This window comes from Pollicipes pollicipes, unplaced genomic scaffold (genome assembly GCF_011947565.3).
Source record: "Pollicipes pollicipes isolate AB1234 unplaced genomic scaffold, Ppol_2.1 Scaffold_5724;HRSCAF=6776_pilon_pilon_pilon, whole genome shotgun sequence".
NCBI lineage: Eukaryota > Metazoa > Arthropoda > Thecostraca > Pollicipedomorpha > Pollicipedidae > Pollicipes > Pollicipes pollicipes.
The window spans coordinates 29,655,275-29,679,955 of NW_023596746.1; the positions used below are offsets into that span (position 1 = coordinate 29,655,275).

At 56.0% G+C, this 24,681-nt stretch overlaps 1 protein-coding gene across 1 annotated transcript in view; it reads left to right on the forward strand.

The window, feature by feature from the left end:
• The first annotated feature begins 3,925 nt into the window (after window positions 1–3,925).
• The window catches only part of LOC119103383 (semaphorin-1A), a 39,955-nt gene continuing 19,199 nt past the window's right edge, over window positions 3,926–24,681 (forward strand). The window contains exon 1 of the mRNA XM_037226903.1: window positions 3,926–3,951. The gene's annotated coding sequence lies outside the window, so the exon portion shown is untranslated. The remainder of the gene's footprint in view (window positions 3,952–24,681) is intronic.

Genomic DNA, 24,681 nt, shown 5'->3' on the forward strand with positions numbered 1-24,681 from the left:
TTGAGAACCGGCCCACGCCTACGCGACGCGGCGAGCCATACATGGCCACCGTCCAGAGCTGAACCGTTACCCCGGAGACCGCGAGCCGATTAATGGCCTCGGCGGCCCCTTTGAAGTTCGTCCAGCACGCGGAGAGGCTCCGGGGCACCGGAGAGTCAGGCGGCGACATGTGTTGGTGACCCGCGACGGCCGGCGACGTTGACAGGCGACAGATGATGACGACAGGTCAGTGTGGCTGGTGACGATGATGGGTGACGGGTGACCGAGACAGGCGACGGTGACGGGTAGCGGGAACAGATCACCGACACCGGCGCCTCGGCTGAGAGCTGCACAAGAGCACGCCCTAGGAGCACGCCCTGGGAGCACGCCCCAGGAGCACATACGTCGAGGTGGCTGCCTTGGCTAGTGTAATCCTGGGGCGGTATTTGCTGGGCGGTGCTGGTGAACAGAAGTTACTTCAATGTTCGACGATGGTCGGCAGAACGGTTGCGATGCAGTAAAATTGATCCTTCACCTAACAAAGTTGACTACGTCCAAGCAAAATTTTCAGAAAAGGGAGAACGTTAAAAAAACAAATCGGTCAGGTAAGTGCCGAACACCCGCGAGCGTTCATTGGCGATGCAACCTGGTCTAGGGAGCTGCACTGAGTTAAGTACACGGCTGAGAAAACACGTTGTCGCTTGGTCATCCGTCCAGTCCGGGGCATCATTGGTGGCTGTAGGGGAGGAGAGAGGAATGACTTAAATTCTGCATTTGCCATGAAGGCGTGCTATTAGCTGTGGTATTTTTGACGTTGATCGGATGTGTGAAAGCACAATTTTTTCCGAATGTTTGCCATGGGCTTCTCTTTCATCCGGAGGCACGGTGATGCGGGTGCAGTGTTCTTTTTGTTGCTACGGAATCAAGTTTTTTTGTCCCAGCATTAGAATCTGATGATTACGTAAACGGAAAGCCGGTTTCCTCTTTTTCGTTACATTTTGCAAAAATTATAGTAATCCTTGGCGGCTTGATGGCCATGTTTTACTGCCTCATAAATAGGAGCTGCGATGTTCAGTTTCGCCCTTGGGATGGCAGGTGTCTGTTTGCTGAGGAGCGCCAGAGAAGCAACGTAGATATGTTGACGGAACCCACGGGATACAAGTCTGGTCACTATGGATGACGTACGTGCGTGCAGCAGGGCGGCACCGATTCGTGAATACACAAGCGATTGCCAGTCTAAGCAGTCAGATTCCTCTGGCAACGACTCAGTCATACTTAGATTTTCCACTGTCGTCACAAAATTAGGCTCCGAGACGGGGTCCAAGGCGGACACCAAACCACGGGCAGTAATAAGCGTGCAGTTTGCCGGTTCTTTAAAGGCTGTCACTGAGAATTGTCGCCCTTTGAGGCTAGACTTGGGAATTGTTCAGCAGCACCAAAGCGCGACGAGCAGCACCTTAGTTCTGCTCTCATTGAGCGGTGTGAGGCGAAACAGAACGACGCACTCAGTGAAGCACTCAGGTGGCCCTGCCCCGTGGAAACTCTCACGAGCTCTCCCGCCTTTAAGTCCGAAGATCCTTCACACCCATCCAGAATCATATCTTCTTTGGCTGATGCCCTCCCCCGTAACAAACACCAAACAACAAAGGAACACCACGGCTTCTATAGGTCAGCATCGTCCGGTTGGGATCGCGCCAGCGTATCTTTGTATCTCATCTATTATTTCTGGATTGTAAGCCTTTGTGACTAAAGAGGAACGTCACTTTTTTGCCGATCGATAGGCGTTGAATGGCCTGCGGGACAGCGCGGATGGTGTGGTTGTAGCCGTGCTTATCAGCAGTGAAGCCACGCTTATCAACAGTGTAGCCGTGCCTATCAGCCGTGTACTGACGAAGGCCGGCTTACACTAAGCTGTGTTCGCTTCGTCACCTGGTGGCAGGCTAGGGAGGACGTCCCTGCTCTGCAGAATCAGGTCGTCAGATAAAACACATTTTAGTTCTCTCCTGAGCACGGATAATCCGGCATCCTGACTGACCACCACCCACACCTACAGCTCCACAGGCCGCCTGTGAGGAGCACTTTTCTCTCGGCGCCGGGATGCACACCCCTGCTGTTTCTGTGCCAGGGAGCCAGACCCGTCTGCTCGTTCGTTGGGGTCCGTTAGAGGGTCGAATTGTGGGCGCGAGGCCGGCCTGCGCCAGCGCCCTCCGCAGCGGGGCACTTTCACCAGCAACCTCGGCTGCAATGGGCCCCCGCGTTGACCGCATGGGCCGGCTGGCAAGCCTTTATCAGCCGGCCGCATAATGAGCGACCGTTCGCCGGTCTGACGTCATCAATTGATCGGCGCGGACGCTATTGTTGCCAGGCGGCGGTTGGCCGGCTCTGTTTTTGACGTGCATTCCCTGCAGCTCTCGAGACGGAAGCCGCTGGATGCGGACTCGCGCCGAAAATTGGCACCTGGACTCATACCATGACAGGAGTCAGCAGAACTCTTTGTGTGTGAAGCGTTCTGTTAGCTTTCCTGTTTAGACGCTGCAGGCACGCGGCCGACTGCTGCGTATGCGCTGAATGCGGCTGGCTGTGTTCTGTGTGGTACGTCGTGTTCGCCGGCCAGCCGCCTTGCTCTGACTTGGTGGAGTCAGGTATCCAGCCGCCGTTGTGCCGAACGGACTCTTCAGCGGCCACAGACACGACAGCCGTCCCACGTACCAGCGATCGACCACCCCTGTCCTTCCCCAGGCTTGTCTCTCCCTTTCCCGGAGCTTCTGCTGGCGGAGGAGACCTTCGAGTGGATCTTCTCTCTGTGGTCGTGACGAGCGTGCTGGCAGGGACGAGCGGTCAGTGGTCAGGTCCAGTGGTCAGGTCCAGTGGTCAGGTCCAGTGGCCAGTGGTCCGTGGTCGGGCCCGCCGTGACGGTGACCGGTCGAGCAGTCCCCGAAGACAGTGAGCCCCCTCCCCTCGGTGACCACGGCTGTTCGAGGCGGCGGGAGCTCTGACTCACATGGAAGCTGGGAAAGATGGCGCTGCGATGGGCCATGCCACGCCTCCAAACCCGACTACTGAGCTGTGCACTGTGCACGTCCAATTAAAAATTAAATTCTGCAGGTTTGATTCACACTATCGGGACTTGCTTGTCTGGTTTGTGCCGCGTACACTTGCAGGTCCAGTCAAGTGACCGGTCGGAGGGTGCGTGACCTTCGGCATTACAGCCCTCCCTCTCTGTTCGCGCCGTGATAACTCTTGACTGTGACGGGGTGGGAAGTCGATGTGTTCTTTGATGCAAGCAGTATGCCATCTGATTTGAAGGTTCTGATACGACAATGAACTCGCTGTCGGCTGATCTTATTAGATTGTTGAACAATTGTCTCGCATTGCATGCCGATTAGACGTCATCTAACGGGCTTCTTAACTGTCAAAACGCACTGTTTGCCATCTGACTGAGCCCCATTGTGCTCCTACCCTCTTCCAGTGGACCGCATCAAACGCTTGTAAAATGTCTGATAGTAAAAGAAACACGTTCCGTGTGCCATAAGCTGAAGCCACAATCCTCCCAAAGGATCTCAGGGCTCAGTCACCGTAAGTTATTATGCCTTTTAGAAAGCCCTTACAATTGTTACCGGAAACGTCGAGCCGTCGGCCATTGCCCTTGACTGTCGTCGTCCAACGAAGGCGTGTTGCGACGGGTACTTGGTAACCGGCCAACATCGAGCCGTCACCATTGCCTTTGACTGTCGGCGCCAAACGAGCGTGTTGCAACGGGTACTTGCTTCGTTTCCACAGCAGGTCCCGTGTGTACCAGCCTGCTCTGTGTTTCCAGGGCATGTCTGGTAGCTCGCGTGACGTCACCGAGTGACCTCTCACCATGGCTGTGTCGCTGACGGCGCTGACCGCCGTCCTCGTGCTGGCCTGCCTGTCCGTGGCGGGGGCCTTCTGGCAGGCACGACCTGACACCCCGCTCTTCCTTCCCTCTCGGTGAGTAAGCGCCCTTGTCACAGGACAGCCCCGTTACGCAACACTATCTGTGATTTTTGGATAGAATTGTTTTACAGAGATGTATTCTGTTAGAAGAGCGCATATAATGATTAAAAAGCGCATATTTCGATGTGAAATTTCATTTTGGCTGGCTATAAGCAGAATACAAATTTTGTTGGCATCCGTAATACCATATATACAGTGCGTCACCGAACTTTTCGGTGAATTTTCGGTTTCTCGGTAAGTAACGGTCTCGCTCTTTTTTGTATTGGTCCCGTGTGGGTCCCACATCACCGCCGTTTTCTGCTCGTTATTATAAAGTGATTACACTTGTTCATAGAAACTGAGTGAGTTCAAGGAACCAGAAAGACCAAGGTGGTAGACTTTCAGTGGTGGTAGTGGTGGTTTTTGGAATGACTACCGGCAAGAAACGGCGTTCCCAAATGCGCCATGTTGCCACCCACGTGCTTTTGTTCAGAATCAGCTGCCGCTGTGCTGTATGCCAGCACTAATAGCTCGCCTTTAGCGCAATGGCACAAACAAAAAGTTCTCGTCATTGCATCACAAAGATACCTATTACAATCATTTACGCCATTGGATACCTATAATGCGTCATTTGCTCTTAACTCGATGAAGTCAGGTGATTTGCACTATTGTACTGGACAACAACCTGGACTGAGCACTCATTTTCTTCGACGGTTATTGAAAACGGCCTTCGTTCCGAGCTTATACTAGTCGAGATAGCGGATTGCGTAAGCAGTTTACGTGGCCCCTTAGTGTTCTGACTTAATTGCAACTGAAGCGAATGCGTAATACTGCATTTCCTTTCGGATAGAGGATCCCGAACAGCCTCTTTAACATGGCTGAGACCTACAAATATGTGTCTATAGGCCGCCAAACTCTTTATCTAAATTTCTCCACATATCTCATAGTCTCTGTCTGTTACAGGATGCCCTCGGGCCTTAAGGTTGTTGGCCTTAGTAACACTGACGGCTACGCTACTCAGCTGGGGAGCAAAACTATGGACTTTTTTATGGCATTGCGCACCCTTTTACTCCCGTACTTTCTTCAGCCCTGCTTGGAGTCGGGTGTTGTCTGAAGACTTTCCGGACGTTTTTTCTCACATTATGAATATCGTCTAGCAGATCAGTACCCCCTCCCCCCTCCGATGTGAGGAGAGATTCCAGAGAGACAGCGAAAGTGTGACGTGATCGAAACAGTCCTTCGACCGCTTGTGCCATGAAAGCGAGCGGCAGTAGTAATTAGGGAGGATTTCTTTTTACCTACGGAGTTCGGATGAGATTGGCCGCGGCTCCCGAGGTGGATAGTTCTCACCTCTCTCTCGACGTGCCCCGCGTAGCCGCGGCTCCCGAGGTGGATAGTTCTCACCTCTCTCTCGACGTGCCCCGCGTAGCCGCGGCTCGCGAGGTGGATAGTCTCACCTCTCTCTCGACGTGCCCCGCGTAGCCCGCGCGCTCGCGAGGTGGATAGTTCTCACCTCTCTCTCGACGTGCCCCGCGTAGCCGCGGCTCGCGAGGCGGATAATTCTCCCACCTCTCTCCTGACGTACCCTGCATAGCCGCGACTCGCGAGGGTGGATAGTTCCTCTCACCTCTCTCCTCACTGCTGTAAAATCGTCCACAGGCAACTCAGGCCGCCGGACTGTGTAGGCACGTAAAAGCTCGCAGAACCAGCGCGATGGGCCCGGAAATGGGCCCACCCCAGTCTTGTGCACGGGCAGAAGGTCGCCGTTTCCCAGCGATCTGATTTTTAGACGCCTTTCTCTCGTGTACCAATTAGCGGGCGTGAAACAGTGGGACTTTAGTTTTGAGGTGACGTCAGCTGATGCATGACATTAACAACTTGGTGGCCACCGTCCTTGAAGACCTTGCAGATATGCGAGACCACGCATAAAATGTGGATATGAAAAGAGACGTGAAATAAAACCACGCCACTAAAAGAGCTGAATCTGAAAAAGAACATCTGAATACAACATTCTACAACCATGCGTATGAAATCCCAAACGTCTTTGGTCTATGAGATCACCAAATTGACCAGACGCATCTGCCTCTGGTGGTCATGCAGGTGCTGGCATGTCCCGCTTCGGAGAGCTTAACATTGGGTTCATCCGGAGTGCAGGGAACGGCCAGAGCAGCTAGCGTCATTCAGGGTTCAGGCGCAAAAGGGCAGGGGTACTAGCAGTATCTAAGGAGTGGGCAGACAGATGGGCGACGAGTTTCTCTCTCCCTTTCTCTCCTTCTTTCTCTTCCTCTTCTTCTTTCTCTCTCCTCTCTCTCTCTCTCTCTCTCTCTCTCTCTCTCTCTCTCTCTCTCTCTCTCTCTCTCTCTCTCTCTCCCTCTCTCTCTCCTCTCTCTCTCTCTCTCCTCTCTCTCTCTCTCTCTCTCTCTCCCTTTACTCTCTCTTCCCCCTCTCTCTCTCTCTCCCTATCCCTCCCTCCTCCTTTTTATGCCCTCCCCTCTCTCTTCCTCTCCGTTCGCTCACACGCTTCTTCTTTCTCTTCTCCCTGCGCCCCCCTCTCTCTCTCTCGGATCTCCTCAACAATGCAGCTTGGCGGAAGCTTCTGCAGGTGTTTATTGGCGCGCTAAATTTTGCCGTGAGTGGCGCCAGCAGGGTCGGGCTGTCCTCGGCCAGCCACACGTTGCCCCCCGGTGCCGCGTGATCCCAGCAGATAGCCGTCCCGTGGGTCGTTCTCAGCGGCGCATATTGAGGCCACAGTGGCCCATAAGGGCCTCTAAACTATAATAGCCGAGTGCCCACAGATCCCTGGCATCATGAAGGACCCACCGGGACCACCCTAAAACCTGACTTGCGCCTGAGCCTGAGTCATGCCTGTTTGGCCTTGACCTCAGATGGTTGTAAGTCCCCGGGATGAGAAGAGTAAAGTCGCCCCATGTATACCCAGCTGCTGTTGACAAACAGCTCATTTGTTGACACAAAGTCGGGTGCGACGCCACTGTCTGGGTCGTGAATCCACCGAGGTCACCAGGCAGACCGTGCCGCGCTGTTTTTTCTCCCTGCATTGTGTCCACAAACCACGGGCCCGCGGCTGTGGCCAGTTTTTTGCTGGCGATGTCGAGTTGGGAGCGGTGGACGGCCTGCCCGGTCGGTCGGGACGTCACAGACTAGTCCTCTGCTGGCCCCGGTGGTCTCATGCCTTTTGAGTCCGCCGGTCTGCGAGTCCCTGGTCCGGCGGCCTGGGTCCCACCCGGGAGGGTCGGGCTTAGAGCTGTCCTAGATCTCGTGGGGAGGGAAGCCGGCTCAGGGCAAGGGTGCACAGCGCTGTGCGCAGGTGGCGGTGGGCCCCAACCCGCACCGGTCCTCGTGGTGCTTAGGATGAAAGGTGCGCATGTTTGGGGGCTCATGTTATGAACTTGTCAATGCAGTAAAGCGTCCCCCAGGACAGGCTTGAGTTTTTTGAACTGGTCTAACGGGCTATATCTCCCACGCTACCCGTTTCAAAAAACGCGGTAAGTGCTGTAATGCAGCCACAAAGAAACAGGAACACCCGAATCTGTTAAGATCTCATCATTCCCGATTGGCCCGGGTAAGCTAGAGCACTTAAAGGGGTCTAGTCACTTTGTGTTTTTTGTTACCGAAAGAGTTTAACAGTGTGGCTAGTGCAGTCAGCTTTTTGCTGGTACCATGGTGAAGCAATGATGTATTTGCTATGGTGTGCCAGTTACTCCGGTCTTTTCTTGGGGGGGGGGGGGGAGGGGGTCACGTCGACTCAGTGCCTGTGACTGACAGAAACCATCTGGGACTCTGGCGTGCTCTCTGTGGACCAGAGGATAACTCATTAGTGAATCGGCTGTCAGCTGGCGACGGCTTAATTGCAAGCAGTCTCACACTGGCCTTTATATTTTATATTTTATTTAGTATCCAGCGTCGCCAATTCAGCCTTTGAGCTCCTTCATGGCTCAAAACGTTCGTGACCAAGCATTAAGTGACTGCGATTATTTAGTGGCAGCGGTCAAGCCGCCACATCCCACGACATGGGGAACCACATGCCATGGCGCCGGACTGACGCGTGGTACGGTACGAAGCTGCCGTTCGCATGCGCTCGGGCCAGGTCAGAGGTTACCCTGGCGTGACACGGAGGCCGGCAAACAGCTGAATCACCGGGAACAGCTCGGGTGTTGTCGGAGCGAGGATCGTGGCTCTCGGCTGGTTTTTCGGTTTTATGATGAGTTGAGAGTTCCTGTGCTGAACATAACTGACCTCCAGTATACCAGAAGGTACTAGTCATGTGACGTTAACTGATGCAAGATTGGCCGTTATGATATTGTATCCCACTTGACGGGCCTACAAGATATAGAAGCTGTGCTAAAATTTTTAGTTGTGGATCAAGTGACGTGAATTTCCTTATCTAACAAATTTTGTTTTCCGGCGTTCTTCTGCGATGCTAGGTGGGTCTCCCGTATCATGAGTTGTTCTGCAGAAGATAAGCGACCGGCAAGATACCGGGAGGTGCCAGTAAACAAAAACGTGTGGCAATTATTCGGTTGTCTGTAGGGACGCTAATGTTTTCACTCACTCGTGGCCATCAATTACTGCTGAAAACATCGGATATTTTCACCATGCACTCAATCCAAATATCAAAATATTACTTGATTACCTCATGATGCAGTGAATGTCGATTATTTTCAGCATAAGAGCCTCATAATACCACGGGCATGTTGCCAAAAGCTGTATCTGTGGGTGGTCAAATGTTAAACTGCTTCCCGAATTCCTGACAATTTGAACTGAGTTTCTGCAAAATCGCCAAGTATCTACTGCAAATCTTTTGGCTCAGTGGGGGCGGGAACCCAGCCTCTTTGACGCACGACCCCTTGACTACGTACTTTTGATGCCGAATTACAGAAGCTTCCTGCTTTCTTTCTTGATTACATCAGGTCCAGGGTGATGCAACATCAGCTTCACGGAATGCATCAGCGCATCCAATCACGCAATATCTTCTAGTGTTACCACTGTCGGTACATTCTCCCTGACGCAATGATCTTAGAGCGGTTAGCGCCTAAAGTGCGGCTAAAACACGATCAAAATCGCGGGTGCCGGACTTAATTGACTTCTGATCGGCGCCCTGCAATACATTGCATTGTTCGCGCAGCGCCCCGAGGGTGCCTCCAGTCAGTCCATCGCACGAACTCTCTGGGCGCGAGCCAAGACGTTTTCACCACACCACGCAGATCGCAGTGCGCACTTCGCACCCTTCGGAATCCGCAAGCCCCCCCCCCCCCCCCCTGCGAGATTGGCCTCCGCGTCATCAGATTGCGAGAGGCGCTGAGAGGCTGCCGATCGGCGCACGTCACGTGAGAGGCGCGCTGTCCGTCCGCCCGGCTGGAGAGCGGGCAGCGGCCGGCGGCTGCACGGGCCGGTCCCGGGTGCGGGCGGGCCGGCCGAAGGCGCCGGAGCGAGCAGGTGCCTCGCCGCTGCAGACCAGCCGCCATCGTGAGTGGCGGAACAAGTCTGCGGATTGGAGGAGTGAAGGGAGATGTGGTCCCTCTGGCACCGAGGCCGTTCCAACGGGTGAGGACTGATTGGATCATTGACGCCGGAGCTTACGAAGCGTGACCAGACTTCCACGGGAAATGGGGTGGTCAGTGGGAAATTGCAGCTGAATTAAACCCGACTTTTGGAGAAACTGATACGACGAGGCTTGCGGCTTTTTTATGCGTGCAGCAGGAGTGAAGCGAAGCGGATTTGACCTCACGCACTTTGCACTTCTCGCACACGACGCACGTGCACGAGCCCACACGAGGCGTAAACACTCCGCAGTCAGCAGGCCGACGGGACACGCTTCCACGCTTCCCGCGGGCAAACACAGAGCCGCACACGGCAGACACCGTACAGATTGCGACAACGCCGGCCAGTTTTTGCGCGAGCCTCAATACACATTCAATCGCTGATTGTGACGTCGGGCGGCAGCGGGAGGCGAACCGGTGCGGACCGCCGGCGCCTCAGAACCCCGCACCTGCAGGCGCGCCGCGCGACGACCGGCCGCGTTATCGCCGGCGACAGGTCCCCCGCGCCGGCTGCAGCCGCCTGCAGATGGCACCGCCGCCCGGAAGTCGAGCCGCCGCTTGCCACGGCAGTTGCGCGGCGCTCCAGCGCCGTGGCTCGGCCGTCGCACCGGTCGGGGCTGGCGCGGGCTCGTGACCGGAGAACCGGCAGATGGGGTCGCGCGGTGCTGACCGGAGAGGCGGAAGACCTGGAGACGGCGCGCTGCGAAACAGAGGCGTTTTGTGGGGTCTCTCCGTCAGACGAAGTTTTCGTAAAACCAGGTAATCAGAGACGAAAGAGAGAAAACATGAAGTCCTATTCGTATCAGCACCGCGGAGCGATGACGCACCCGTTCCTTGACCTGCAGCGGTCAGCGTAAGGCGCCAGGCGCCAGACGTCCGTGCCAGCTGTCGGGACGTCCGGCCCTCCCGGCGCCACCGAGCCACCCCGGGCCCGGGTGAACGGCCGGCCGCAGCTCCGTCCGTACAGACCCCCGCCGGCGCCGCTCATCACGTGTGCTGATGCAGGGGCAGCGGTCCGCCATCAGCGCCAGGTGGTCTCTGCCGTCTGGCCGGCGGGCTGCCGCTGCAGGTGGCGCGGGCCGGCCGAGATGCTCAGTGAGCCACTCCACATGCAGTGGACTGAGAACCATCCACTTCATTGCCAGCAGACTGAAAACCACCCACTCCACGCTCAGCGGACAAAGAATCATTCACTCCGCACTCAGCGGACTGAGAATCATTCACGCCACACCCAGCAGGCTGAGGACCACCCAATCCACGCCCGGGAGACTGAGAACCATGCACCTCACATTCAGAGGTGACGTGAGATCGAGGAGACGTGCGTCAGCGTCTCCTCGGTGTCTCGCGCATGCGCATAGCCGTCAGCGGCGTGCACGGCTTTGTTCGCACCACTGAGTCCAGTGTACACTTCTCGTGTTTACGCGGTGATAGAGCTCGTGGTGGCTTACGCTACTAACTCCCTGCAATGGAGAACTCTGTTCGCGGAGTACAGAGGTGACGGTACCGTCAATTGTTGCGTTGTTGCATGCGTTGGTTTACGCCGCGATACCGCTTCGTCGCAGCCTTTCGAATGGCAACAAACTGGTACGCTCACCGCGCTGGCGCTGTCTTCCTGTTGGGCCGCGTGACGTATGAGGTTGACCTCAGCAATGCCGTGTTTATTCCGAACGTGTTCCGAAGGTTCAATGAACTGTGTGACGCATGGGGGAAAACGTAGAGTGAGGCGTGGTTACAGCCTGCAAACACGAAACAAACGGATGGTAACCCAATTTGAGTTTTTAAAGCACGGTTTTACACTGCTAACATGCTACTATATCTTGCATACTATTCGTACGTTTACTTCATTAATAAGCATTAAGCGTGTACGAACTGCTTGGCTGAGCCCTAGAAGAACACAAGGCGCAACAAGCATGGCGCTCCCGTCCAGTCGCTGTCGCCCTCGACCTCGCTTTGCCTGTCCTCCGTGCCTGTGTCCGCCGCTGGGCCCGCTCCGTCCCAGAGCTTGTCGCGCCGCCCGCGTGGGCCGTGGCGCGTGGTATTGATGTCGGCGGCAGCGGTTTTTGCGACAGCCAGGAATAACGGGCGAGGAGACTTGCTCAACAAAGCTTGTGTCGTGCCTGGCAGGCCTCGTGCGCCGCGCGAATAATGGCGGAATTATGCTTCCCATGCACCCGCTGATGACGTATGGAAGTAATTGTATGCACGGGAGGATTTGCATGCAGGTCTCTATTGCTTCTGCTCGGTGTGCGGTCCAGTATCGATTGCTGACGCCCACCTGCAGCGGCAGCTGAATTGGGCCCAGGTTCACAATGGGGAGTCTGTTATGTGTTAACTGTGCTATCTATGTTTATGTTGATGTTAACTTCTGTGATACGTGTGGCGCCGTGCAGATATTCGGGTGTTCACGGTGTTTTGGGCTGGTTTACCGCACGATGCCGTCTAGGTGCTGGCTTTGACCTGCAGGGTAAATGCCTGGCCCCGTCCTTTCACGACAACGGGCGTGCGTGCAGAACGGGCACATCGTTTTGCCCGAAGGCATAAACTCGAAGAACCACACAGCCAGCTGGCGTTGCCAGCTTGGTACGTGGCAGTCCCGCACTGCACAGGAAGAAATTTGGTTTCTTCTCAGATATGGTAAGCTAGGAAACCATGCCCGAAGAAAATCCATTCCCCCGGATTTGTCTAACTTTGGCCACAGGTTCTATGCCGAGATCAGTACGGTAAGCTTTGCTCAGTGTCACCAGCCCGGGGGCAAATGCCGTTTAGCCCGTAATTCCGATGGATGACCATGCGCAAGGCTCGTCTGCCCCGCCAATGCGACTCCCGCCGTCCGTTTCTCTGCGCTGGCAGCAGTTCCCAAGCTCGGCAGAGCTCTTCTGGTGCCGCTCCGCACGTGATCGGGGATGTCTGCGCTCTCGGACCGCACCGGCGCACAGGGCCATTTCCTGGTCAGACCGGCAGACCTCTCCCCGCCGTGGGTCGGGCGGTAAGAAATGGACCAGTAATGGACGCAGTTCGACCATGGTTTTTTGTGTGGCTCTTTTTGTCTCATTGGAGGAAGCCGGTACCGTATTTGGACTTGGTCGATGCGAACTCAGGTGGAACCGAATTGTGGCCCGTGGCCTTCTCCATATGGGGCGTTTTAAGGACCTATTCGCCTTTAATTGCTGTTTGGCTTTCGATACAACGGCCGAAGCAATTGCCCCTTATTTGGGAAAACCCTAGCACTTTAAACATGCATGTGGGCAGTAACATTTGTGGCAGCAATAGCGCTCACCTGTTACGAGTATTGTTCATGTCGGCCGCTATCTGAGCGAATCGTTCAGCCGTGAGGCCACCATTACCGGGCCGGTCATGTCGCCCGGCTCCGAGTCCAGAGCTCGGCCCTCCTGGCAACGGAGCAGCCACACCTGGCCGTTCGGCTCCCTCCCCCGCACTTTCGTCCGCGGACGACGCTGGTGCCGATGACCCAGCCCAGGTGGCAGTAAGTGTGGCGTGGGAGCTGATCAGGAGGGCTCAGCTGGGCAGCCAGCTGTCCCCTTCGCCGCCCGCTTGCCCTGGTGGCGTCCGAGGGCGGTGCGGGAGCGACGCGGGGCTGGCGCCGCGCCGGCGCCGCGTCCCGGGACGTCCCCTGGCGCCAGTCGGTATTCCGTGCCCCTCCCGTTGGTTCCCTGCCCCACTAAATCACTCAGCGCCGCCCGACGCCGGGCAAAAAAGGCAACCCATGCCCTCCATCGACGACAGTTGCCGTCCTCAGGCCATCAGTCAAACGAGACTGGAATGCCTCGGAGGTCTAGCAGGCTATAATCACCGACTCTAGCTATGGCAAGGTCATCAAGGAGCGACATCATTTTAAAGGCCCACTTTTCGCACGCGTACACCGAGTTTCGAAGCTAACTTCAAGTAAGAATTAACATCGAAGCAAACTGGCGCAAATGACTGACAACATCGACTGATAATCTTAGTTCAGCTAACCTCGGCGGGTGCCTATCCTGCGTGGGTGCATATGGATCTGTGCCGGACTGGGACTAAATCCGTGACGCCAGACTTCAGCTGCGTGCTCGCGACAGACTCACAGCCGCCGGAAGGAGGTGGCACGTGCTTCCCATCCCCGTAAGATGACTAATCGTCGCCAGCTATTCTAGGGTGCGACGGCGAGCCGGGCACGGCACGTGGCGTCCTGTCACGCGCTACAAATTGCCCTGTGTATCCGTCCGCACGACGGCTTCAAAGCGGCTGCAGGACGTCCTCTTCAACTCACAGAGCCTATTTCTCTACACAAAGTGAACTCTATAAATCTTGGCGGCTGGTGACGCTCGTCTCAAGCCACTGGCGCTGTTTCGACGCCCGATAATTGCCAATAACGCGGCTCATTCGGAACATCCGCCGTTCGCGCCTTTCTCCCGTTCCGTTTGGCGTCAAACGCGGCGCGTCATCCATCAGCGGCACGCGCGCCGTCAGAGGTGCGGCTGGGTCGGGGACACCCGCCCCCCCCCCCCCCGCCCCTCCGCCGCCTGTGTGTACACCAATACACCCAAGGTCAGACAGCTCACCGCGATGGAGAGACGGATCAGGGAAAGGGCTTGTCAAGGCCCCGTGATTTTGCAAAAGACTGATAAGAGAAAATGAAAGGACGGGGGATGGAGCTACAGACAGACATGATCCCCAGGGGAGCTGCGCGTGGCTTTGATCAATGACCGTACCATCCTGACTGATCAGTCAGCGACCTATGAACTCTCTGGCTGTCTTGTGTGATGACGGTGTTGCTGCTGGTGGGGATCGTCAAGTTCGAGACGCGCGCTACGGCTCCGATATTTCCAGCCGTATTCCGGCCAAGCTTGGCCACTAGCATCAACTATCATAAGGCACATGTCCGCTGTCGCGACCTACCATAGACAGTCTGTTTGGCTGACTGGTGGTTGGTGAGATTCCATGAAGACCGCAAAAAAGTGGAGGAGTTGAGTGATCGTTTTCAGTCTTGCTGGTAGATAAAACGTACGCTGTTTATACACAGATTTACCCGTCTTTGAAAACATTGTGCTGCCCTCAATAGTTCGAAGCCTTCCAATCCACATCCCTGTTTGTCTGATAGCCGCCGCTGGCTTGTCAAGGAGCATTAATAAATACGCAGAGCTGTAGGATGGAAAGCATCACAGCAGTAGCATGAGATCAGCTCTACGCGACATACAGCCATGCATACAAGCATTAGAACACGTCACAGAATAAAAACAACTTCGACCTGATGTCCGCTGCCAGTCTGCTCAGTGTAACGCCAGCACAAACGTCAGCTGACAGGCATCCAATGCTCTCATGACAACGCTGGCGACGCTTCATCTCTTGTTATGCTTTATTGGACCCATCTCGGTGATGACATGTATGTATTTGGGCTTGTTGTGTTGTGGCTTTTGGTAGTTTTGTTTGCTATATTTTCCCCTAAACCATGGTGGCATTTGTCACTGAGCGCGCTTTCTAGATGCGCTGTGGAAGCAGGGGCTGCATTCGTTTGGAGACTCTACCTAAAGTGGCATTTCATAACAGACGCAGTGCTTGATGGACGCACTCTCCTGACCGACGCTTGAGCCTCAGGCTCGGCGCTCCGTTCGCTGACTGATTGGTAATCATCAGTGATGGCGAAGATTGATTGGCGCTTTACTAGTCAGCGACCACAATTTTGAGGTGATGATTTCACGAGTTCTTTCCAATTAGAACCGTGACGGTTTTGCCGCGTGCTGTGGCTTTAACCTTGAATAATCCTCCACGATGAGGCAACCCACGGAATGCCGTTTGTAACAGTTGTTTGTTGTTGGATTGTTAAGCGTGAAACTTAACTACCGGCTGTGAATGTACAATTAAGCCGTTTTCAAGACGCTGTTTTGCCTTTGTGTTTACCAGATGGTGTCATAAATTTAATTCCATGGGCAGTCCCGTCGTCGGCGATATTCCACCAAGGATGACGTCACTGTGTCGTCATGGCCACCGGTCCCCCCCCCCCCCACTGCCCGCCCTTCCCCCCGGCTGCCATCGGCCACGGCCCCGGCGCTGTGCCCTGCGCGTGCGCCCCGAGTGACGCCCGATTCCCGGCGTCATTCAGCGCGCCGCCACCGGCTGCGCCACCTGGCCCGCCAGCTGACCCGAATCCGTCGCTCTCCGTCGACGGGGCCGGAGTGGGCCCGGCGCCCCGTGGGAGCGGCCGCCGGGCCCTGACGGGCGACGCACCCCTCTCCCGGACAATCGGCTCGGCTGGAGAGGGGCGCACGGGAATCGAGACGCTCGAGACACCTCCGCCAGGCGGCTGGAGGGGAAGTCTGTTGGCGGAGGCAAGCGGAGATGAATGGGAAGGGATGGTTGTTGTCGCCCGGCCGCATTCCTCGCTTCCGGGTGCGCGTTTGCCCCTGGACTCACATCACACCAACAGCGCACCGGAGGTACCTGCGCGACCTGTGGGCTCCGGCTAACAACATTCTGCGATCACTTGGTACTGCCACAGACAGCAGCTTGCATCCTCTGTTGTGTGTTGCAATAAGCGTACGGTGCGGTCTGATCACATTGGCCGGAATTTTTATCCGCGCGTCCTTTCAACCCAAGCGAATTTCGATCCGAAGGCTGTGCCGTCGAATTTAAAGGTTTCACCAGTATTCGCAAACCCAACGACCTTGTTATGACATGTAGCTGAAGTCGAATTGTGTTATTGTTCTTTGCCCCTGCGCCTGTCGCATACATCTGATAAGTGCCTCTGTCACCGCTGGGCAACTACGCCAGTCCGTTGCATGCGTCCATGATCTGTATGTGTAAAGTCAGCGAGTGTGGCGGCCGGCCTGATCGACCTGTCGCCACTGGGAGGCCGGAGCCGCCTTTTTATCGGCGTCGCTGGCGGCCCCGGCCAGGCGTGCAGCTGCGCAGACAGCACCTCCCAGACGTGAGAACAGTCATGGCGTGCAGGGGATGTCCAGCAGTCGCCGTAGCTGGTAATCTCTGATGTATTCAGGAGATCTCATTGAGGCGCTGGCCTCGGGTCTTTACCAAGACCATTCCACCTGTCTTTAGGTCTCACTGGGGCGCACCGGTGATGACCTCAGGTCGCAGCCCAGACTTCTGCAGTTGACCTCAGTTCACTGTCAGGCACACTGTAGATGACCTCAGGCTGCAATCGAGTCTACTACAGCTGACTTAAGATCACATCCAAGTCCACGGCGGATGACCTAAGGTCTCACGAGAGTACAATGCGGATGACCTCGGGTTACACCTGACTCCACCGAAGTTGACTTCAAGTCACACCCGAGTCCATTGCAACTAACCTCAGGTTACCTCGAGTTCACTGCAGCTGACCTCAGGTCACACCCGAGTTCACTGGCAGCTGACCTTGGGCTACACCCGAGTCTACTGCAACTGACCTGAGGTCGCACCTGACGTACCGCAGCTGACCTGAGCCGGCGCCGGCCGATCGCCGGCCTGAGGTCGGGCGGGCCGTACCGGCCGCAGGCCGGCCGGCCCCAGCTCCGAGCTATGCCCGGCCCGTGTCGTAATGACGTCTCATTAGGGCCGATCGGAGGCCGGCGGCAGCGTTGAACGGTCCCGCAGAGAGCGGCGCCGGCCGGCCCCACACACGGCCTCAGCTAGAGCTCTCGCGCGGTGTCCACCACAGCCCGCTGTTCCCCACACCCGGGCTCCACCCGTGCCTCCCTGACGGTGCCAACCACAGCTCTCTACCGCAGCACGTGCCGTTCCCACGGTGTGGCGGGCGAGAGCGCCGCGGGCGGGCCCACGGCACGGCCTCCCACGTCGGGCGTGCGCTGTCGTAACACCTCACACGGCCCCGCTCGATACAACGCCGTGCGGTTCCTGCGGTCAGCGGTGTAAACAATCCGCCCTTCTGCGGTCAGAAGCGTGGCATGTTCTGTGAAACACCGAGAGACACGTCAGTTGCACATGGGCGCTGGTCAGTGTCGTTGTCATGGCAGTGATTTGGAGAGTAGACGAGCGGGCTGCCCGATAGGTTTATGTGTCAGGGAAGGGAGAGGGGTACGTGTCAGGCGGTTCGGTTCTGCCTCTTGCCAAACGTCGCTGCCGTACACAATGAGATAGTGTGTTGATGTGTGCTAAACCATTAAAGCAATGGGAACCCATTATGAGTGTAGAGTTGTGATCCTGACAATTACACGCCCCGTATAGATCAGGGCACGAATTTGAATTTACCGTTAGCATTTTGAAGGGTCTTAAACCTGATCTGAGTCATTCTAGAACCAACGTCAGCACGTTCCGAACTGAGCCCTGTCTCTCCCGTGTTTGTCCCCTTCCGTGCACGGTCCGCTGCGACGGCTTGCTACAAGACGGCTCCTCTACAACAGCTCTGCCATCGGCTAAAGTCATTGCTTCTTATGATGACACTCTTCCTCCGTGCTGTGTCTGCAATTATACAGTGTCAGAATGCGTCTCCATCTCTCCGAATACGCGACAGCGCATCAGGGGCTACTCGGAAGCCGTCATCTCAGAGGCCACTGTCAGGGTCTCAGTGCGCTGCTCGGGCCGCACCCGGACAACCCTGACGGGCTCTGGCGTCACTGCTGCGCCGCCGACCCACGACGCCAGCTGACCGGCGGTGGTCGGGGACCTTTTCTGATTGCTCTCCTATTGAGCACGGGTCCCTGTCGTGGAGTGAGTGTTCCGGGTCTCCTCGGTCACCCGCCGGGCTTCGGTGTCCCTGCCCCGAAGGAAATGGTCCAGGACCCCTTCCAATGCCGCCATCCGCCGTGCTCTGGCTGCTGCCCGTCTGCGTGGAGCGGCCGCCCGACCCGGTGCTGGCCGTGTGGAGCTGGACGACCCCCGCCGACCCGGTGCCGTCTGACCCACCTATACCCCACGGGCGGGCCGCCGGACAGGCCGCACCGGACCGGACTGGACTGGACCCCACCGGACCGGACCGCCATAGGAGCACGGATTATCCGTAGCTGCGGCGTTGGGTGGACTAGGCGGACCAGACGAACAGGTACCAGAAAGTGCGCCCGCCGTGTGACGGTAATAAAGGAAATAATCTTTGCAACTGAGGAGATGAGTGGGTCCACTTTGGCTATCTACTCGATATGAGAAAAGCAGTGGGTGGTTTTCTTCAGCAACCTGGGCCGCAACAACTGACCTGGACAGTATCGACCCGGCCGTTCTCAGCAGCTTTCATCAACATGCTATCTTTGTGTAGATCTAGATAGGCTGATAATATGACGGAACATATATCCCAACATAACACACTCACACACACACACAAGCACAGCATATATATATATATATATATATATATATATATAAATGTAGGTGTATTTATGCACGTGTGTATATGCTATGTGCCTGCTGTTGTTTTATCATTTGGCGTACGTCAGTTTCCCCCCTTTGGCTTCCCTGGCGCCAGTTGCGCTGCACACCTCTGTGGCGCGTCTTATTATCCCCCGCTGGTCACGTTTTCACAGGTGCTGGTATTACGCTATATGCACGTGTTGAAACTCAGCTCAAACACGATTTGCATACAGATGTGTTTCGCTGCTCCAAATGAGGCGGCCGGCATGTCATGACATCACAGCTGCTGTAATCCGACAACACGTGGAAGGGGCGGTCTAACGACCGCTGCAGTTCCCGACAGAGCAGACATTGATTTACCCGCGCCAGCGAAAATCGACCATGGTATGTGTTTACAACACATGCCATGCCATGACGATGACGAAAGCCCTGCAATATTTCGTCTCTGTACCACCGTCAAGACGTAAATAGAGAGCCTACGACACGACCGATCCGGGAAAACAGCTGAACGTCGTGACCAGCTAACAACACCCGCCCCGCAAATGGTGTAAACCATGTCACTAAAAAAAAGCTGAACTTGTATGTAGGGGTCCCTTCGGGCGAGCCCGCTCAAGCTGGCGGCTTAGAGCACGCAGCCCAGGCGCACCGATTACATGGCTGCTCCGACCGACACCAGACGCTCAGAACATGCAGCCCAGGCGCATCGATTACAGGTCTGCTCCGACCGACACCAGACGCTCAGAACATGCAGCCCAGCCGCACCGATTACATGGCTGCTCCCACCGACACCAGACGCTCAGAGTACGCATCCCATGACTGCTCCGACCGACACCAGACGCTCAGAACATGCAGCCCAGCCGCACCGATTACATGGCTGCTCCCACCGACACCAGACGCTCAGAACATGCAGCCCAGCCGCACCGATTACATGACTGCTCCCACCGACAACCAGACGCTCAGAGCACGCAGTCCAGTCGCACCGATTACATGGTTGCTCCGACCGACACCAGACACTCCGAATCGACGGCGTCTCGGCGGCGGCCGGAGTGGGTACCCTGCCGCCGTCGGACCACAAGACGCCTCGCTCCACACCTCAACGCTCCGGCCATACCAATTACCGGCCCGTCCCGGCCCGACCGCACAATGCGTCCATCACAGTGTCGGCCGAATTGCCGTAATCGTTTTGAAGTCGGCCAGGTAATGGGTGGTACTGGCAGCTGCGCCCTAAATGGGTGCCTTTGTTCGTGGGCCGAGCTGGACCGAGCTGGACGGAACTGGACCGAACGTGGCTGGGTTGGGCTGGGCTGGGCTGGGCTGGGCTGGACTGGCCTGGGCTGTCCAGGCCAGGTTGATCCGTTGTCGTGGCTTTCCGGGCCTAGCCCCACTTCAAATATCACCGCTATACGCTGCTTGTAGAGCTTGGTTCTGGAGTTGGAACGACTGGAGTTATCCGGTTGATTCCTTCCGATAGTCAGGCACAGAAAGCGAAATGTGTGCTGTCTGGGTGCCCAGAGTTAAGGCTTCAGTTCTCCCCCATGAAACGGAGTTGGCCTCATTGATTAGCTGTGTGTCATGGACTGGGGAAGGGGGTTGCCGGACGCCGACGGGGGGGGGGGGGGGGGGGGGGAGGGGAGGGGCGTGTCCGCCGCCAGCTGCAGCGGTCCACTCAATAATGGTCGTGAGTCACTGGCGTTGGTCACGACGGATTATGTCCGTGAGTCACGGGCGTTGGTCACGACGGATTCTGCTCGTGAGTCACGTCCTTCCGTTACGGAGGCGGCGTGGATGTATCGTGAATGTGTGTATTTCGTTTCGAATCGTTCCATGACATGGCTATTACGAATTCGCATTATAGACAAGAAACATTTAATATAAAATGGCTCGTTAGGCGATGAAATTAGCCGCGTGCTGAGAGGCCTTAATTGAACTATTAATGTATTGAATGCCAGGCATAAAACATAAACACCACAGGACATACAAGTCATGAAGTCCACCACCACACCCCCTGTGCTTATAAGACAGCTCTTAGACTTAGACGATTAAAACAGCTGAAAGCTGGCCGCCTTCATCGTTGTGGTGTGAGAAAGGCCTTCCTGTGAAGTGAATGGAAGGATACCCTGACCGAGATAGCATGAGTTGACACAATGCCCACCAGCCGCCTCTTGCGTCAGTGGCAGTGGCGGCAGAGAGAGCGGTGCGGGCCAAATCCCGCTGTGCCAAACCACCACACTCATTGGTGGAATTACCACGGGGCGCTGGGTTCCGGACCTCAGTAACTTTTGAGGAGACTGGGGTAATTTAGGATTGCGACGCTGTAAAACAACATGAAAGCAAATCGCCCGGCGGTAACTTTTAACATGTGATTGTGCCCCATGCACTTACTAGGCTATTTTGTAGAGCGGGTCAGTACCGTCGTTGTGGGCGGGCGAAAAATGAGAACTGGACAGTATCACTCATGTGTTATTCACACCCCACCAGCCTGCCAGCCCTTTCAGCTGCACCGACTCATTGTACATGGCGTATCGTTGAGCCGGGTGTGTGGCGTCTCCACAGCCTTCCACGCCCGCTGAATCACCAGCGCGCGCTGTGGCCGCCAATTAACGTTAATGAGCGCCACCGCACTGCGGAGCGGGACGTCCAGCGGTCACGGGTCGCCGGAAGTTGCTGTCCGGCGCCGGGACGTTCGATTCTCGGCACAGGCTCGTGCGCAGATGACGCGGCGAGTTGAGTTTGCAGCGACGCGGGCTTTTTACGCGTGGTGAGACGTCGCAAAGCGCGTTGGTTCCGTTCTTTCCGCGTTGTGGATTATCGTGAATCATCGCGGCGGGTGGCCGGGCATGAGTCATTTACAACGCGTCGGGTTTGCTTCCGTCTGGATCGATTCCCACCAGGGGCACGACCGCACGTGCTGCGTTCCCAAAAGCGGGGCACTCGCGAATGGAGCTCACTGCGCCTCACTTCGGAGCTCGCAGCACGGCTGCCAAGCGCGCCACCTCCGACATCGAGCAAGGTCAGCTGCCGCCAAAGCCTTCAATCTGCGACTCCGACATCTGCGCCCCCTCCCCCCCCCCACCGGTGCGGCGCGGTTCGACGCGGGTTCGGCGGCGCCCGTGGCCCCGTGACCTTTGCCCCAGGCGTGCCACCTGACCCTGGTCACGATTGGCTGGACCAGCCAGGCATTCCTACGGCTACGGCCAAGGCGCCAGCCGCCCAGCATAAACAATAAACAACCGCTGCCGCAGCAGACGGCTTCCTGTCGACACCGGCGACTCTCCATCGGTACCGGCGGCTCTCCATCGGTACTGGTGGTTCTCCATCGGCACCGGCGACTCCCCATCAGTACCGGTCGTTCTCCATCGGCACCGGCGATCTCCCATCGCCCCCGGCGACTCTCCATCGGTGCCGCTGGTTCTCCATAGGCACCGGCGGTCCCACATCGGCGCCGGCGGCTCTCCATCGGTACCGGTGGTTCTCCATCGGCACCGGCGGTCTCACATCGGTACCGGTGGCTCTCCATCGGCACTGGCGGTCTCACATCGGTACTGGTGGCTCTCCATCGGTGCCGGTGTTTCTTTATTGGCACCGGTGGCTCTTCATCGGTACCGGTTGCTGTCTGCCGGCACCGGCGGTCCCCCATCGGTGCCGGTGGCTCTCCATCGGTATCGTTGGCTGTCGATCAGCACCGGTGGCTCTCCATCGGCACCGGTAGCTCTTTGTCGGTGCCGGTAGCTGTCCAGCGGCACCGGTGTCTCTCCTTCGGTACCGGTGACTCCCCATCGGCACCATCAGCTTCCTCCGCCACTGCGTGTCCTTCGTGGCGGTGGGTGTGTAGTGGTCTGAGCCATGACGTAGTTCGGGTGGAATGAGATGAGATGCCTTGGCAGGGTCAGTGGGAGACGCCATGACGCGGAGCCTGGCAGGGAGTTATGATGAATGGGCAGATGCTGTCAGGAAGACGCGTTTAGTAGTTCAGCTTTTTCCAGATAAATTGGTGGCGCGCAATCACTACCCGTGGGCTTTGGTGGAACCTGTGCGCAGGGTTTTCTGAGTGTGAGGGCTGTTCCACGCTTCACACGGCGGGGAAAAGTGCTAGCTTTGCCCCATATTTCGTGATCTACTGGTTTTTGTTTGCTGTTTGCGTCCTTACCTGGTGTGAACAGGCGCACGGAACATCGAGCATGCTTTCTTGTTGTGTCTTTTCAAGAATGAGTCCAAGCTTTTTGAATGGATGAGGTAGCTCACTCCCAAGCGCTGCGATCGTGCCTATCTCAGTAGCGTCGTGTCAATCACCTACCCGACTGGACCACGGGCTTTTAATCCGGGAGCTGACCTTAATTCCCTTGACCGTTTATTTGAGCGCGGATACTCGCAGTGTCACACCGCATCCAGATGACATTTGTGGCCGACTGATGCGGCAGGTTCGGGTACCGTCGCAGCCGACGGCAGATGGGCTGCCCACGCCCGATCAAGGCGCTCTGGCCTCGGCTGTTGAAAAATCACCGGCCAATAGTCGGCGTTTAGCGATGTGGCCGAGATGAGTATCAGTAATGACTCCCTCCCGAGGATTTAATCGAGAGGGCTTCAAGGCAACGCTCAGCCCACGCCAGCTTTGACGGATTCGGCGGCGTTTGTCCTCTGCAGCGTTTGTCGCTTGGATGTTCTTTGTGGTCGTGGCGCAAAACTGGTTCCGATAAAGGGCATGTCACTGTTTACTTCCGAATGATACAGTGAGCTCATCAGAGGTTTTCTATGACGGGACATGACTGTAACATCATCCTGTTTTGAACTTTTGAAATGAACGAACGAACATGTTATCAATACACTTGAAAAATTGTATTGCATACTTCTGGCAATTTCCAAAACTGGGCTTTAAACTCAGCATGGCATCCACGACATCAAAGTGTTGCCATCGTCATGAATATCAGTGAATTGACCGCTAGATGGCATGGTCACGCGGGGCTCTTTGACGACCATTTGAGCATTTCATGTTTGACATTTAACAGCAATTCATCATGAAATAACCTAGTGAAATGACAGAAACGTAAACGACTTGCATTCTCCATTTAACTGCCGTGCCTCTTTACATCCACGAAACAGCAGAAGTTTCTCACAAAATTCAGACGTAGAAACGCATCCCACAGCGCGGCAAAGCACCTTCGTTCACCTCGCTCGCACATTTCCGTTGCGCAGACATTTGAGAACCAAATCACAGCTTTACGATCAAAAGAGGAAAAAGTAAGGAGGAAGGTGCATCCGAGAGTGGATGAAGGCGCGCTACCGCAGCCCACCCCATGCAGGGCGTATCCAATAACGCAGTACCAGAACACGTGGGCAGAACACCAGAACATCGCCTCAACAAACGCCGCTGATGTGAAGTGGTGCTGAGTGAAGGCGAAAGCATGGTTTGTTGTGCTTTTGCCAGTTTCTCATAAGCACAACCAACTGAGCCACTATGCCTACACTGTCAGCCCAGCCCCTACGGGCTCGTTGGCTATGGCGGAACAGAAAACGTTGTCACTTTGGCTTCAATGGACCTAACAATCTTATAAACAATTTTAGCTAGCACGGATGGAATATTTTTCAGAAAATCGTCCTCGCCCGGTGTGTTAGTATGTGCATCGATGGACTACACACTACACTCCAAAATACTGACCAAGCGAGGAATATAGTCCGAACAATTGTGCTCCGTAGTACTAATATCTGGTCTCATTCCTGCCCTTAATCCGTAATCCTGGCTAGGTCGTTTCCTTAAGAAATAGCCAGGCGGAGCATAAGCTAAGCAAAGACCTGAGTGGTTTCAGGGATTTTAAAATATCAGAGCACGCAAAGTGCTACCTGAAGCCTTCCACCATGAAGCAGACGAGCAAACATCGACGCGTGCCGGAGTCAGCACAAGGCCGCTGCC